The sequence below is a fragment of the Glossina fuscipes genome, unplaced genomic scaffold, assembly GCF_014805625.2.
Source record: "Glossina fuscipes isolate IAEA_lab_2018 unplaced genomic scaffold, Yale_Gfus_2 0, whole genome shotgun sequence".
Taxonomy (NCBI): domain Eukaryota; kingdom Metazoa; phylum Arthropoda; class Insecta; order Diptera; family Glossinidae; genus Glossina; species Glossina fuscipes.
In genome coordinates this window covers 5,314,601-5,332,713 of record NW_023998414.1, presented here as the reverse complement: position 1 = coordinate 5,332,713, position 18,113 = coordinate 5,314,601, and the positions used below count along the sequence as shown (strand labels likewise).

Here is an 18,113-nt window from a genome sequence, read left to right as displayed (position 1 = left end):
TTGGCAGGATATTATCGCAGGCAAGTGGGCATTTAAAATTAATCAAATCAGTCAAAGGTTTGTGGTCAAAATACAATGTGAACTGCGACTTGCTTTGCATTCTGAGTGTTTCTGATTATTCAGGAACTACAATGGACGCAAAAATAAAAGTATTGACTCATACTCTCGGTGCAGTCTTGAAGTATCTGTAAAAAAATGGAAAAAATCAGCCGCGCCCAACCAGTGGCAAATTATATATATTTTTTTTTACAGGCGGTAAAGATATATTTCGTCAACGTCTATCAATTATGAATGCCACAGTGTACGCCCCAAGGGTTTTGACGTACAGCGCATATGTTTTCTTCAAAACTTGTACGAACGCATGCCATGCTCGTTGCAACACCACTAGCACTACACTGCGTTAAGTGAACAGTTTGTCGCTTTCTCGAAAACGTCTTCGTAACGTTCCCGTACCATAGGTGCTTAGAAGGGCAAGACACGCTCCAAGTAACTTGAAAAAAGCAGTCCTAGAAGATTTAGAATTTGTCTTTACCAACAATGTGACTTGAATATTTTTGGCTTTTTTTATTCACCCGCTGCATTTCGTTCACGTACTTATTTCTTCCAATAGTACGAAAGTAATACCAGATTGTCCATTAGTCCCTAAATCAATAAGGTGATATAATTAGAGCACATGCGGCAGAAAATAATGATTTCCATCTTCAAATCATTTTTGGCGATGTGCGGCTACATTTGATGGATAAGCAAATCATGCCGATGGCCGTATTTGATGGTACTTCTTTTTCAGCCAATGACAGTTGTTAAAACGATCATTGTGAACCGCGATCACGTGTTGATGTTAGATTCCTTTCGGAGCTAATTGGCTTGGATTTTCCAAAACAAGATTTAGTGAGGATCGCACTCAGTGAAATATTTTACATACATATATGTGTTTGTATGTATGAATATATAAATATGTATATATATATATATATATATATATATGTATATAGATGTCTACAAGTAGGTAGGTAGGTGTATAGGAATATAGGGGTATATATTGGTATATACATATATATATCTGTACGTATATGTATATGATTATGTATACATATACATGTGTACATGGTTTTGTACTTGTATATATAGATATATGTGTAAGTTTAATTCTTTATATATGTATTTGTTTTTAACACATATATGTACTCACATAGCCACATGCATATACCTTGTTTACATACTTTTATATTTTAAAACCTTTATTTTTTCTCTTTATGTATATTTATGTATAAATATATATATGTTTCCGTAAGTATGTGCAAAAGAAAAATATTTCCAGCAATTTTTTAATGAAAAAATTCCACGTTTTTTTATACGAGAAAAAATAAATAAATAAATATATATATATATATATATATATATGTGCATATATGTGTGTGTGCGTGTGTGTGTTTGTATGTATGTGTGAAGGAAAAGGGAGAAAAATAAATAAATAAATAAAAAAAAAAAAACAAGTAATAATACATATACGTATGTATATACAAAATACATATACTTACGTATAAAAACGAACATATAATAAAAACTGAGCACCTTTTTCATTATTATCTGACATGAAAATCGATATTTCGAAAAAAAAGGATAAAATTGCAAAAATAAGAAAAAAGAATATAAAAATGAAAAATATGTACATATATAATGTATATATATATATATACATATATATAATGTTTATATATATATATATATATATATACATTTGCTTGCATGTATGTAGGTAGAAAAAAAAACGACGTTAACTTCAAGTAGAAAAAAAGCTGTTGAGTACAAGGTGGTAAAGAGAGAAAAGGGAGACAACAAGCGGAGGAAAAATTAAGCGGAAAAATAATAATAAAAAAGCGGTCGTTATAAAAAAAAAAGTTCTTTTTTCTACTTTTTTGTTCTCAATTTGTGTTGGTGTTGTTGTTGCTCTTGTCATTTTCTACATATCTACATATATAAATTTTATATATATATATACATATATATACATATTATAATGGCAGTTTGTTTGGTTTTTTTTCTTTTTTCTATAATTTTTATATCCAAACCCTCCTGCCAGGCGACCATCACTCAACCAAGCTAACAAACGATGAAATCTTTAGCCAGCCACCTATTTTAGCCTTCTTGCCTTTCATCTACCCAATAACGAAGAAAATGTTGGAAAAATATTTTCTAAAAAAAAAAAAATAATAATAAAATAATAATACACGTACACATATAGATATATGGATATATATATATATATATATATATATATATATATATATGTACGTATATAGATATGTATATAGCTATATATAATAAAATAAAATAAAATTCCAAGTAAAAAAGCTTCCTTTTTTTTTATATTTCTAGTTAAAACTCGTAAAATTTTTGCAAAAATAAGTGTGGGTAGAGTCAAGAGAATTTTCAGGAACATATTTGCAAAAAAATAAACAACAAAAAATGAAATGAAAAATTTTAATAAAAAATTTCAAATTTTACGACTCAGGACAAGAGCCGGCAATCCAGATGTCTGTCGGCACCCACCTCACTTTTGCATTTTCATCCTATCGCATTTTTCTGCAGAGATAAACTTCATTTCACTGTTTTCAGATTATGTACGGACCTTAGTTCTAATTCCTGATGACATTCCAACTTTTCATCAAAGCTTATACTTTAATCATACGACAGCTACAATATCTAGTAAGAATGATCGGAAGTTGTTTAAAGTGTTAATCAAAATGCGCTCAACGCTCAAATAAATTATATATAAAGATTCCGATAATGGAATAATTGAATATCTCGGTAAACAGTCCAACTCGGTCAAATACTGTTGGCAATAAACAGCAATAAGAAGTCGATTTTTTTCGATTATCATGGTATTTTGCATGCATTTGGTATGAATCCTTTCTGAAACCTATTCGAGCTCTACTTGCCATTTGCGTGAAACTATTTTGAGTTACATTTATGGGCAGGCAACGTTCATCATCATCATCATCATCGTCCTCTCTTTGAACAGTTTTACCAAGCATTCAACTCATATGCGATCCATAACTGTCCTCTTCGATCGATTTATCTGCGTCCCTGTTCTGACGTTTTTGAGAACATAAAATATCGTTCCGCGGATAACGTTCACACCCGCTTGAACAGGCAAAGTCGTATCGAAAAATGCGTCTCTCATTAGCTACTGAATATGTTGACAAGAAATTTGGTAAAGAGGCCAGTTAGCGCACTGGTTAATAATGGGTTTAATACTGCTCGTACAATACTAGCTGTTTGGATAAGTCCGCACAAGTTAAACGGAAGAGTTTTTTCACCTTTTTTGATCACTATATACAGATAGATAAAGAGATAGAGAAGCTCAGATAAAGGCTAACAACAGCCCGAATTAATTTATTTTTTGCACCTTACCAAAGACCAAGCATTTCTGTTATCGATTTGTAGTTTGTACTTGAAGCGAATTCGATGGCTTTTGACGTAAGACGAGGTAACATAGAGTCGATACCACACTACACTTAACAAAAACGAATGTCAGTTAATGGATGCTGTCACTAGGACCGAATTCTTTAAAATTCGTCTGGTTTTACTTAAAAAATAGATTTTGACTGAAAGTGGAAGACTTCTTCAAGATGTCGTGTATTTTCACTGCCCATCACCGAATCTTAGTGACGATAACGGAAGTCTTCTGCTTGGAGACTTGTTAACCAATCCATTAACTATTACGGAGATCCAAGACAGGTAGAACAGGTCTGCGATATGTTAAGTGAACCAAAGAAATGGTAGCGCGGTTAGGTGGTTAGCATGGCTGTCTCGACCCTGAAAATCCAAGGAGAAAGATTAGACGGCAATCCAAGATATATGGATAAACCAAATGCAAGAATGGCTATGCCGCGTATTCCCGATTACCAAAAATGCATTAGGGTTTTGAACTAAGACGAGATAGCTCGAGAGCCATGGGATCCGCTTAATATGTCACAGGTACAAAGAATAGTTGAATGCACTTTTAAGTGCCTATGAGTAGTCGGCGTGGCAGCGACGAACTCTTGGCAGCTAGCGAACACTTGCCTTCGGCTTGGCTCCAAATGATTTAAGATTATTTTACACGCTGTACGGCGCAAACTATCGCTTACATATAACTCTGATAAGCCTATGTATGCCCTTCGCTTAATTAAGCTTCAACTATAGGCGTAGCAATAAAAACCAACTGGCATTCCCCGAAATCTCGCAATATCTTTAAGCGCATCTCTTTTAAAAAAAGCTTGTCAACTTCCGATTTAGAATTTTTTTAAATAAATGTTTTCTCTTTATCTAAATTTTTGTCGACATTAAACTTTTTTTTATGTAATAGTTGTAAATTTTTTTTAAAACGGTTTCTGTTTTCTTTCTCCTACGTTAATTTTACTCATATACATATATAAACAATATTTCGGGTGGTATATTAAATCGATTATACTATATGTATAAAGCTTGAACTAGCTCATAGGCTGAGCATATAATAATGATCAGTTATAGATTTAAAGCATGTTCAGAAAACTTTTTGTCCGTTCTCTTTCTATCAAACCCGTCAATATGCTAACTGCACTGAAAAGACGTTTAATTTTGAAAAGTCATTATTCACTTCCCTTATCTGTTGCGTGGGAAAACAATAGTTTCTTGCTTTGCTTCTTGCATTTCCTATGCCTTTTTTATTGGCACAAAAATATTCATAGGAATTTTTTCGCAAAGGGATTAATTATTTGGCTATCAATGCGTTTATAACGACCGCAGATTCCTGTTACCATGTGTTTAGGTCTTGTGGTCGAACGTGAATTTTCATTAAAATTTTGCTAATTTGCTAGCGTTCTTGAAGCTCTTATTACATGATGCATGATTGGAAGTGAGCATGGACAAAAACCTAACCTTAAAAAAAAAAAAACAAAAAAAAAAGAACGATACGACGAGTAGGCCGATGAAGAAACTCTATAATATGTACGTACATTTAACTCTTTTTTTACCTGATTTTGAAATAACACGGTTCACCAATGAAAACAAATACATTTTTTTTTTGCACGAATTTTTGTTCTGGCACAAATCTCAAAAAAATTACAGTGTCTCACAGAAACATACGTACACAGCAGCAAAATACGATTGGGAGCCACCAATCCGCGATCAGAAGTCAATTCCTTCATGCCTAGACTTAATAACAAGAAAGTGAGTCTTTGATTTGAATCAAAGCCAACAGTTGTACTTTAAATACCTACTGATGAAAGCATTGTTTCGCCTGCTATCAAATTGCGATGAATAGTTGCGAAATTGATTTCCATAACAATTTTAATATTTATTCTTTGCATTATTAATTTTTTTTGCACGGTTTTTTGTAAAAATATTAAACGGTTTTTTATTTTTACACGATTTTTAAAGTTCCACAAGATTTCGCCAAATTTTTTACACGATTTTTTTTGCACGGTTTTTTCAAATAATGTAAGTACCATAGGGTGTATATATATATCTGCTAAAGTGAATAAAACTTTACTTTAAAAGATCGAGCGGAGATTCAAGAGTAAATCGTTAAAGTCATTAAAAACTTAAAACCTAATAATAATAGTAAAAAGAAATCATTAGAAAAAAATCAAATAATTTTAGAATTTGTTTTTTTTTTTTGTGATTAATAGTGTGTAGCTACCACTGGTTGATTCGAATATTTATTCGAATCAGGATTAAGGTGCTTCTTTGCAAAAACTGCTTCTTAGTTAATAGATGTCTAATATACTCAGTCTTTTCCGCACACCGTCTCTAAATACTATTGATGTAATTGTTGCAATTTATATGGTATAGCTTTCGACTAGGGAGTTGGTGACTGCATACATTACACAGGCGGACCAACGCACGGACATGCTTAAATAGGTTTAGATTTTTATTGTGATCAACAATGTATATATACTCTGATGCTTCCGTCTCGATGTTGCAAACGTTTTGATGAAATGAATATGCCCTCCAACTTTCTCTGATGGGTGCAGAAAATTTCTTTTTTAAAATTTATAATAAATCACTTTGATGCATTATGATGATTTATTTATGTGTTTATGAAAGAGAAAAATATATTATAATATTATTAAAAAAATTACTTTACCTTTTTTTTTTCCTGTATTTTTAAAGTATATTTTAAAAAAAAAATTGTAAAATGCATCTGCCATTGCCGTACGTTTATGTAATGAACATAACTTCTTGTACCCCCCTTTTTTTAACAGTATATTTATAATAACTAACTGCAGTCGTATACAATCTCTCTTTTTTTTGTTGACATACGGACCTACATTTATGTGGCTGCGTGTATGCTAAAGTGTGTCCTTTTTCCTTTTTCTTTTCTTTTTTCTAATACGTTACATAGTTTGCGTATGCGCGTTTGTGTGTATATATTGTTATCTTGTTTTAGTTTTATTTGTTTACATGTTTTTTTTTTATACCCAACGCAGCGGGGATAGTGAGTTTGTCAAATTTGTGTAACGTCTGAAACGAGATAGTTATCGTAAACTTTACGATATATATATATGTATTAGAGCACATAGCGTAATTCTCGCATTCTATGTTTTTCAAAAAAAAAAAAAAAAATCAAGATTAAAATCTTAAAACTTCACCTAGCCTCATAGCTTCGGTTTCACTCCCATCACCTAATCCCGCATACAGATTGATTGGTTTTGCGATTGCCGGGGTAACAAACTTGATATTATGCTATTGTAGGTACACGTTACAAGGATATGTTACTTTTTCAGGCATGTTATGTGCGTGTGTACGTGCTATTCCCCATAGAGAAGTCGTTCAGAGTATTGTAGAAAGCGGTAAGGTTAGCATGATATTTACAAGAACGTGTGCAAATTTTTCGAGACCAAGGAAATAGTGGGGTAGCTGAGACTACTGAGCACTGCATTGGCACCACTGCATTGCCCTCACAAAATTGATTTGATTGAATCGAAAATTTTTGTGAAAGTTTAGAGAACTTGTCCACATAATACTAAACAGCCTTTCCACTATCAGATGTAACACATATGTGAATGTTACTCTCGATTAATATTATGCGCAGTTATATAGCTTGCGTATCCCTTAATTGTCTACATTTCTAAGTAGCGGAATTGATTTTGTCATATTTGCTTGCCCAAGCGCTTATTCACCCTTCCATCGAAGTTATGATTCACTCATTGCCCCGAAGCCTCTTTTAGTATAATAAATTAGGCTGTCTGTCCGTCCACCTGTTAACGTTACAATCACAAAACTTATTTGAAGAACGCAGACAGATTTTGAAATCCATTCCTTTCTACTCTAATCAAATAAATTGATTCCTAGGCTCATTTATAATCGCACTCAATAGTTTTTGTTGCGTGAGTACATATGCTAAGGAAATTTTATAAATTCGTAGCGGAAAGCGAACTCGTTCGCTAAGACAAGCTAAGGTATATTAAACAAGCATTGAAGCCGCTAATCGCAATACCAATGCTAAGGTCTTCTTTAACCTCTGCCTGAGATTGTTCGCAATCAACAAAGTATCATCGGCTACTATTTTTCGTATCACGTTTTCTTAGGGATGCTTCTTCCCAGGCTGATGTACCGAGTTTCAAGAGCTATTATAAGAATTTCAACTCTGCTCAGTCTAGCAATAAATCATTGATTGAGTCAAGTGTTAAGCAAGAAGCAGAGAAATCTTATGAATCTTATTCGATTCTCTCGAGGATAAGTTTTTTTAACATATGTGCTTATGACCCCTCGAACACTACGGCCTTTCTGCGCTAAATAGTCACCTTAATTACCTGATTTTTTGTTAATAGATGCGTAAACAACAAGTTCAATAGGCTGAAGCAACTGCTGTCAGAATGGTTGACTTTGCTCTCGATAATTATGATCAGTTTGACTTGCAGCAGATATAGTATTCATCATACTCATCATTGTCCATCTGCACGCTCTACGACTCAACAATAGCAATGTTCGAGATAAGCAGACCTATTTTATGTTCAAAAAAACTATATATTCTTTGCCTTTCAGCGATATAACATATGCAAATACTGTGTGGCGTAAAGATTTGATATATAAAACTTTCACATTGAAACGCCTCAGGAATATCTAATAAGACGTGGCGCCGAATACGCTCTCACTTAAAAAGCGCTTAATGTTTTCAATATAGGCGGGTGTATGATCCAGCCTTTAAATCCATGCATACAAAACATGTAAACAATAAATAAACAAAAAAAATATTTAATCTGCCATCTATCGAAAAAGATAGAAAAGAGTAAAGAGAGAGTTATGACAAGGTAACGAAAATAGTCAATGTTTTCTTAATGTTCCCCAATAGGATAAATATACGATGCTTATGTAAATAAAAAGTAAACTAAACGAACTTGCAAGATTCATTAAAAAATAACATTTGACGAACAATAACAAATTAATTGCCAAATGAAAGATCCCGTCTTCTTATCTCATTGAATTCATCTAAACGAGATGTCTTCCTATAGGCTTTACTTGATGATTACCTATCCTGATAAGGCGTTGAACGATTAAATGTTTATTCAAAAGTAGCAAGAAATAACACATCACTCAATAAGTTTCCTATTTTGCACCACTGTTGCCACACCCCCATATCATATCCAGTTAGTGTTAATCTTCAAACGACACATTCCCAAATTTCATGATTTTTTTAAAGAGAACAAATACCGCCCAGCCTGGGTCATCTGATAATTTTAATAATTTTCATCCGGAAAACTCTCGCCAAGGATAAAAGTATAGAAAAAGTGGGTAAGATCGTTTCACAAGATCGGAAAATGGAGTTGCCTGACATAGCTGACTTCCTTAAGATATTAAAAAGCGATTTTGTATGAAACGGGATCTTCGAGGCGGATGCAGCGTTTTCCAAACCTTCAGAGCACGGTTTGATGATGTTTGGACGAATAATGAAAGGATTTTTTCATACGATGCCTGGCAATGGTTGATAGATGGCATCATCACTACACGCCAGAGTCAAATCCCAAGTCGACCGAAGCCATTCAAAGCCATCAAAAAGGTAGTGGCAGTAAAACAACTGCTACGAAATGTCACGAAATTTTGACGCGAATCGTTTGACGATTGGTACCATCCCGAAATCATATGAACGTGTCGTCAGTGTTGGCGTACACCTACGTATATGCCAGACCGAAGCCTCATCGAGAGATGCGATATATATACAGTATATATATATGTAGGGAGTAGGATGGCAACAAATTCGCTTTAAGTTGGGTCCTGCATTTACTTGATTGTTTTTTTTTTCACAATATGTGTGCATTTTAAGGATCATACAAAGCTCTCCTTCCTTTGCCACGGTTTCTGCGTTAATTTTTAGTGTAAATTGTGTGGGCGATAATAAGGGCGATGATGATGATGACAGGGATGAAAACGATGATGACGATGACGATGACGATGACGATGACGATGACGAAGGCGAAGGCGATGGTGAAGCTATATTGCAGGAAAAAGGCACTTTTTTTTTTGTCTGTATTGGTTTCTCTCTTTTTATATTATTAGAAATATTTCCACATTTCCTTTGCTTTTCTTTTTTCTAATATAAATTTCCTTTTTGGCACAAAGATAAAATATCTTTGTTTTTTATGTTTTTCACATTTTTAGTTTTCAGTTTCAATTTTTTTCTAAAATTCTTATTTTTTTTTTTTGGCTTGGCAGCATTTCAAAATACCCTACAGAAATAAAGAAGCATAAGCTGGGCGAAATGAAATGCAGAGAAATCAAGTTAAGTTCTACATGCATTTTAAGACGAATCTGAAATACCGTCGAGCATATAAAACATCCATGAAGGGAAAGAATAGCAGTTGTGTTCTGCCATATCACTGATACATTTTGGGTCATTTATCGGTGACTCCATGTTTTATTTAATCCTGTTATCGGTACGACCTCTAATGCTTGATTTAATATATATATATATATATATATTTTATTTTTATTCTAAGTAATACTGCTCCGGTTAACTGATTAGGCAGACGGACAGACTGACGTAGAATAACCCTGCATGCGTACCATTCATTTGCAGTTGAAACGTTAACGTTGTTCTCCAGCTGTTGCTGCAAATGCCTTAGTAAAATTAATACACCCCGTTTCTTCGATGATAAGTATATATAAAAAAAGAGAAGGAAAAAAAAAAAAAAAAAAAACAAAAACAGTCTTTTATTCTGTTAAGTTTTTCATTTTTGTAAAAAAAAAAAAAAGAAAAAACAAACGGGTCGTTTTTCTTCTTTGCAATAAAATGGATTTTTATTTACATTGTTGCTGTTGTTGCCGTTGTTTTTGTTATAAAAAAAAAAAAAAAAAGCGAATGAAATTTTATTATTAAAAAGGATTTTTATATATTTTTGTTTTTAAGATTTTTTTTTTTTTTTTAATTTAAGTATATTGAAAAAATTAAGATAGGGGTGGCTATTCACCACTGCCTTAAATGACCAGAAACTTGTTAGCGTTCATGGGTAGATGTATTGATAGACATATGCATAGAGATAAATAGATATATAGATGAAAAGATAAAACAGATAGAACTGATGTAGCAAACGATATAACTACACAACGAATTGTATTAAAGAAAAAAGGAGAAAAAAAAAAACTGACGAAAAAGGATCGGATGCGTAAGGTGGAGTTTTTTTTATTGCTTTATTAATTGTATAGATGAGCTGAACATACACAAGAAAAGGTGGTGTTTACCATTCACCGTACATTCTATCTACCACTAGTTGAATTGCATTGTTCAAGGGATTAGAGATTAACAACATATTTATATTCCTGATCAGCATCAGTTTATTCTAATGCAAATTTTCTCCTTCTCCCAATTTTTTGAAAATGTAAAGAATAAATTTAATCAAAAACAAAAAAAATATCCTAATTTCGTATAATTTCTGATATTAATCGGTATAAGTGGCCTGAAAAACGAGAAAAAACAAAAAACAACATTACTCTCGCCTTAAGGGTGGTGGCGGTCATTGTAAATTTTTGAGAATTTTTTTTTTTGTTTTTCAATTTTTTTCTATGAAAACTTCGGAGCTTCGCCAACATCTCCGCAAAAAGTGTTTTTGTGCCAAAAAAAGCAAACACCTTTTCTATTATTACGTCTTCCATCCTAAACGACTATTCTCTCCTCTTCGGCGGAAAAAGGATGTTTTTTTGTTTTTGACAGGATGAAAGGAATGATAACAGAACAATTAGATTCGAAGGGATTATCAAGTTTATATATTTAAGTAATAGAAACACCAAGAAGATATTTTTAAAAAATTTGATCTGTGAGGATGACTAGTACACTGCAAATATTCTCTTGAGAAGTATATAGTAGATCGTTCTATAACACGGCAGATGTCCACCGTTTTATATAAATCCGTGTTTTCCATGGCTCTTTTAGATTATAATACGCATACAATTTTTATGATCTTTGAGTAATAAATGGTTTCTTTATACTCGACACCGGTTGTGGTACAAGGTTTAAGCCATTCGTACGGAAACTTTATCTTTGTATGGTAAATAGGCCTAATTTCCACTGCTTGTTTATGAAACTTCATTCGTAATAATAGTTTGACATAAAAATTAACCTTATCGCATTTGGACCATGTAGGTCAATTTTTGGATCCCAACCCATAATATAAAATATAAGAGTCTACATTTTAAAGAGATTGATTTTTTAATATTTTACGATGAAGATTTGTGTTTAATATATCAAAAAATAGGGAATTTGGATCTCATAGATCTAGTTTTTAGATTGCACCACATATAGGGGTTCTCATGGTCAGAAAAACTAAGATGGCAAGTGACTCGAAAATAATAAAATCTTTGACAGGTAAATTAAATTTGCTGAATTTAGAGCACGTTAACATTCAAGTATCCTTCGATATGAGCATTCTCGTGAAAATTAGTCATTTATATAAAAATAATGTATGTATTTTACTGCGTTGTTAATTAAGCAAAGTGTTGTAGGTAGGATATCTAAACGTCGGCCTTGTTCAACTGTAACATTTTTACAGATTTTTTTTATAAGATTTACATAAAAAGATATCAGCGCATATGTTCCACCCATTCTTTTATCGACTTAATCATTATATTATCAATTCCAGCGAAAACATAATAAAACCGTAACAATTATCTGATGTTATACGAGCCTGTTTTAGCACGCTTTGCGTACAGGATCACAGTTTTTCCATAGTATTATAAAAATCCTTCTTTACCTCAGCCTTCTTATATGAAGGTCTACTGTGTTCAATTTGACTGCCTTTGCAGCTGATATGTTTTTTTGGGGCAAATTCGAATCTCACAAAAAAAAAAACTCATTTAGGGAACATGCAGTGAACACATTTTAAAGATATTGAACAAAGTTCGAGCCGAAAGAATGGAAATTGTCAAAGTTGTATTGCGGGCCATTTTGAAAATTTTTTCTTCCAGATAAATTAGTTTAAAGTTTTCACTTTTTCTATAGGCATGTCTCCTGTTATCGCCTTTAGTCCGCAATGCCAGCACGGCAAAAATGTCCTTTTATATATTAACAATTCGTTTTTTCTCATTCGCTTTCCCCGGCTACTTTATGGCCAAATGTACCGTTTTCAGCGCATGCGTTAAAAACACTACGTGTTGCGAAAAACTTCATCTCAAACGGAAAATTTCTTAGCAAAATCACTGCAAGCTTTTGAATCGCTCTCAACGCTCGCAACGATTGTCCCGATGAAGACACGATGACTTATTTCTATTCGAAAATGATGTTAACCCTAATCTTGCCAGTGCGAACTTTTAAAACTCATTTGAACTTTCAATTTAAACCCTTTGACTATTTCATATAAAATTTTTTACACTTTATCAATGCTTTAAGGTGGCAACGGCTGAGTCCACTTAATTAGCTTCCTGTTGCTGTCGCGTTCTTCCGAACTCTCTGCAGCTGTTTGTTCGAGAGTTTCTACAGTCTCTCAGTAGTCGATTGATCTTCCCATTTCGGTTCCTTATGTGCTACCCAAAGTGATTCCGGCTGAGATTCGAGAAAAACGTTTCCTCCTCTGTAGATATGTTACCAATATCTAAGCTGTCCACGGGTACGAAAACATTGTGTAATTCTTCTGTGAGTTTAAATGATGCGTCCCTTTAAAGATTTTTTTTCTTTGTTCCTGCATAAAAGTAGGTTTGAATTAGGCAATGCGATCAATGGAAACAGATCCCTTGCATCACGAAGAGTCGCTTTTCCTTTCCCAGAAGTCACCAGGTATCTGAGATACAACGGTCGAAGGAATACTCAAGCAATGTTATTTGGATTTGAGCGCAATACGCGAGACACCCGAGACTACCGCGTTTACCCAGCTTGTCTCGTTAAAAAAAAGTACTTGTACATTTGGAATCGGTCATGGCGTCAAAATTTATCGTTTACCTCTTTTTAACCAATCATACCACGATGTATCTTACAGCCACACAGTGAGAAATCTGGCAAGAAGAACCCAATCGCCACATGTGTTGACGAAACGTGCATATCATTCCACAACAGTACTGGCAGTACAATCTTTTTTAATTTTTTTTTTTACCTATAAACTGAATGAAAATTTACGCAGAACTTGCATTAACAAATAAATTTTTTCTTACCTCTTGAATGTATTTTTTATAGCCTACGTCACTTGTGATACGTTTGTGCAAAGGTGTATAACATCCAGAAGGATATGAGATATGCTTTTTTTTTTATTAAATCGATCTAGGCTTGTCTGTCCGTTTTTCAGTCTAATGTATGTTCGTGTCTGGCTCGTGTTCAACCTATCTATGGGTCGCACTCTTTGAGATACTTCGATGAATATTTCGTATAACGAAGTGTTTTGGCCCAATCCATTGAAAATGTTTCGGATCGGACCATATGCCATATAACGCCTTACCGTAGATATATTGAGTTCTTCCGTACGAATGATGCGAATTTTTTTTTTTTTTTGTTCGCATTGCGGCCATATGTAAGGTATTGAAATCGCATGGAAAAATAGATAGATATACGTCTTCACAATCAATCTCTTTTCTTTCTTTTTTTTTGATTTCGTGAACAGGTAAAGTGCTCGAAAAGAAAAAAGCTATCTATACCTTACGGTAAAGTAATGCTTTGAGTAATAATTTTTATTCTTGAAAAGAAATGATTTCATTCTTATTGAAAAATCCTTTATTCCTTTGAGGTGCTCGGGTTATCCAAGATTCAAAGTCAAGCAAATATAAGTAAGTTTCCTATAAAAGGATAGTTTTTATGGTATTGGGAAGTTTTCCTTTTTTCACCTTTAATTAATTGAATAAAGTTTCTCTTAGGTTTCTAAATTTTCAAAAAACTATTTGATTAAATTTCTATACAAAATTTTTTAAAGAAAATTTCAACGAATACAACGATAGATAGATAGGCAGGTAAAAAAATAGCTTCAGATTTTTTTTTTTTTGCTTTTTGTTCAGTTTCTTTTAAGGGACTTTTCTCAATTATTTTCTGCTGTTTTTGTTTTTTTTTGTTTTTTTGGTTTTTTTTTTACATTACATATAGATGCGAAATTACATTCGGATTTTCATGTTTTTCATCTTCTTTTTTATTTTCGTAAGAAAAAAAATGTCTGAAGGAGTTATATACGCTTTAAAACGAATCTCTTGAGTACTCCTTCCAATCGAATAAATTCAAGTCAAGATTAATAGAAACTTGCAAAATATTGATTGATTGATTGATTGATTAATTGAATAAAATCGATTGAATATTTTTTCAAAATTTTACATCGATTTTTGCCATGAATGCGAACTGTTTGATAAACATATTTTTTGCTGTAATATCTTGCAATCTTTCAGCTTTTGTGCATTGCCAGCCCAGAAACGGAGCAAGCGCGGTCAACGCTTTCCAAACTTGATCTTCCATCTGGTGGATCTAAAAGTCTATCATACAAATTTCGAATTTTTACTTTTAGTTTGGTTGTGGGATAGCGATGGTTTTCAACAAGCACTAGACAGATAGACAGACATACATAAAGCGATGCAAAATTTGGTTCTTATCCAATTTGAAGGGTCGTAAGTTGGGTAAACGAAATGATAAAACTTGCATGCTTCTTTTTCTCAATTCTTCAATGTTGGGAGCGAAAAGGTTGTCTATTACTAACGTATCCTTACCATACAATACGATAGCAGTCAATGTTTTTTTTTTTTTTATTTTTCTTTTAACCGTTTTTCCCTTATTCGTCCAGGTCGTCGGTAGGATAGATTATAAGAAAATGGGAGTTAAAAACCTTTCAGGTACCTTTTGAAAAACCAAACCACTATATTTCCTTTTTGTTTTTTTTTCTTTTCATTTTTAAGGATAAAAAGGAACATGAAAGAAAAGGAGAGCAAAAGGATGTTGTCATAAAAAAAAAAAAAAAAAAATTCTACATTTTCGTCCAGAGCATAAAATCCGTTCTGCTCTTATATTTCATTTCATTTTCTGGAAAGTGGCAGCAGTCAAGAAATTCTTTCTCGTTAAAAATACCAAAATGCGACATAAAAAAATAAAACAAAATAAAATTTGAAAAAACCTAAAAGGAAACTTTAACACACAACCATGAAGTAAACAAATAAAAAAAAAAGAAGTAAAGACGCGTACATATGAATATATGTACGAAAACGAAAATGAAAATGAAAAAAAACAAAACAAAAATGACAAGAAATTTGCTGTACACAGACATTATACATTAATATGAGGTTCATAGAAAAGTTCGTAGAGCGGTTAATAGCACATCAAATCTATAATCGAGACTTGTTTTGCACTTTCTTCTTTATATATATATATATATATGGATGCATATACATATGGGAAGTACCCTAGACCGCCCTACGTCAAGTACCGATTTTTCAAAATTGGGATTTATATCGAGAGTGATCGAAAAAGTGGCCGGATTCGAACCATTTTCAATAGCGTTCATCCTCGGGCCAAAACACGTTAGTGAACCAATTTCACCAAAATACTTCTGCAATTTCGATCTATCTCGTTGAAGACGAGAATAATGAGAAGACAGACGCACAGACAAACTTATTTAGAAAGTGATTCTGAATCGATCGGTATAATAAAAAAAGATGAGACTATCTCAAGCCCTTCTTCTGCGTGTCGCATACAACCGCGCAAACTTAATATATGCGTGTATCAAAAGTAATATAGGAATACATAATATGATGATAGCAGCAATCTTAGGCTTTCTTGTCGCAGTTCAAGATTTATTTACCCTTCTACTTCCCTGATAAGCTTTCTTAGCCTATAAAATACACATCCGATTTGCAATTTCAATTAGAAATCGATTGTCTACGATACCCATTACTATATTTCATCGGGCGAAACTATACCTGAAATGTGAGACTTCAAACGTCTTAAACACGCAAACATCTTCGACTTTGTTATTGGCACGAAGCATTATATGGGAATGCTGACGGCAGAGAACCAAATCATGAGAATGGGGAATTATCGGACTCAGAGCAAAGACAACGAATTAATTGCAAAATTTCTGGACCCAACGGTGGAAGTGAAAAAAGGTCTTTCTTAACATTACCTTATCTCGGGAGTGTACTTCATGTCATGAAATGTAATTATTTAAAATGCAACTCTGTTTTTAAGCAATCTTTACAATAAAAAAATTTCGATCTATTATTGTAGTAAAATCTACGATACGAAATACTCTATATCTAGCTATAAGGCTCTCTTTCGTGACCGCAAGTTCCTTGCAAGACTAAGCATTTAGTTGTCGCATTTGAACTGCACTGTCCTATACAAGACAATGTGTTCTACCTCAAACTCCGCTCTTAGTGTTTATCTGAAAGTGTTGATCGTAAAGTAAAACTAATCCTCAGATCATATTCTATATGTGTTTACCAATTATAACCAAGTCCTTACAGCTGTTTATAAATCATTACTTTTCAAAATGGTAGAAATGAAACTTCGCCTTCAGTTTTTGTACTCTTCAAAGTTCTTATTAAAAAAAAAAAAAAACAATGTATTCTCTCCCGATTGTCTTATGACGAATCGTTGTTACATACCGCTCTCAATTTGCATATAAAAAATCAAAATATGAAATGCATTTGTTGCCGGCGTTAGAGCAATCGAATTCCCATGGATTTTAGGTCGATAGATCTTTGATTATCTAGAATGTAGTTGGCCAAGGAATCGTCTTCTCTTTTGTACTGAGCTCTTTTAATTATCCTGGAAAAATGTTTATACAGCATATGTTTTCGTCTAGCAAGCCATCATGAGTACCATGTTTCTTAACGCCTTACACGCGCGTTAAACATATTTTGTAGTTAGCAAAAATAAAGGCAAGTAAATAATATACCTCTTGTTTTGTAAGTGAGCACAAAAATTACACTAACTTTCATTAGCTTTTGTAAGAATAGACACGCTGGCAGACAGATAGACACACGGACAGACAGAAACTTGCCATATATGTATCCATATAAAGGACGATGCTGTCGAATTAAAATAATTATGCAAATCATTTGCGGGCCTTTATGTATCCGTGCGATCCGTGAACTTTTCAATTAACTTTGTACATGATTCCTATGTATGTAGGTACGAATCTTTTATTTTATTCATTCCGCGACCGACCATTACCCATCTACTATGCAGCAGTCATCTACTTAAAAACATCATCATTACCATTAACAACATCATTATTATTATTATCATCATCATTATTATTATCATAATCATCGTCATTCTATACCAATATATGAGCGTACAGTCAGTCACAGTCACTCATCATAGCCTCGTTCTCCACCCTCTTCTATTTTATCTTACTTCCATAACAAAATGTATGACAATGGGTTAAAATTGTTGTTGTTTCTGTTTTCTCCTGTATTTTCTTTCTTTTCCTTTATTATTATTATTGTTGTTGTTGTTGTTGTTACGTATATAAAAATAATAATAATAATAATAATAAAAAAAAAAAAATAATAAAAAAAACAAACAAAAAACAAAACATTCAAATTGTTAAAAAAAAAGGGGTTGCCTCGCCTTTCTCGCCTGCCTGCCTGCTTGCTTGCTTGCCTGCTTGCCTGCCTTTTAACAAATGTGAAAATATCCTTTAAAAAAGAGAAAAACAAAAAAAAGAAAAACTGTTAAAAAATGGAAAAATGAAGAA

The 18,113-nt window shown here is 33.0% G+C and overlaps 1 protein-coding gene across 2 annotated transcripts in view; it reads left to right on the top strand.

Moving 5' to 3' along the window:
- Positions 1-18,113, top strand: part of LOC119644808 (protein tramtrack, alpha isoform) — a 73,089-nt gene that overhangs the window by 46,656 nt on the left and 8,320 nt on the right. The window lies entirely within an intron of this gene.